The sequence below is a fragment of the Frankliniella occidentalis genome, unplaced genomic scaffold (assembly GCF_000697945.3).
Source record: "Frankliniella occidentalis isolate FOCC.00 unplaced genomic scaffold, Focc_3.1 Scaffold11, whole genome shotgun sequence".
NCBI classification, from domain to species: Eukaryota; Metazoa; Arthropoda; class Insecta; order Thysanoptera; family Thripidae; genus Frankliniella; species Frankliniella occidentalis.
The window spans coordinates 2,703,718-2,704,206 of record NW_026267141.1 but is presented as its reverse complement, the minus strand read 5'-3'; positions in this window follow the sequence as shown (position 1 = coordinate 2,704,206).

Genomic DNA, 489 nt, shown 5'->3' with positions numbered 1-489 from the left:
GTCGAAGCTCAGCGTGATGAACGAGGCCAGAAACTCGATGAAGTTGGCCAGGTTCCCTTTCCTTTGCGCCTGCCAGATGAGGGCCTGCTTTGAGGAAAGAAGTTACACATTGCAACGCGTTAGAATCACAGTCATTAGCTGGAAGGCTGCGATCGTAAAATCCTAAGGCCACATAGGGGCCGTTCGGAAACCACGTGGACCAAAGGGAGTTGGAAAATCCAAATATGGGATCCGTGGGATCCCAAAAGGATCAGGACGGTCATAGGAGTCCAAGGAGACCCGACGATATTTTTACCCCACCGGGACTCCAATGGCCACCCTGATCATTTTTCGGACCGCACAATATTTGGATCCCCTACTCCTTTCAGGCGCGGTTTTAAGTCCGTCTGACGGAGGGGGCGATTTGCTGTGGGTTGCCTACTTTCAGGGGTTTTGTAGGACAAATTGCCAACCACCCCAGGGGGCGATTTGGGCCGACCGGGGGGGGGG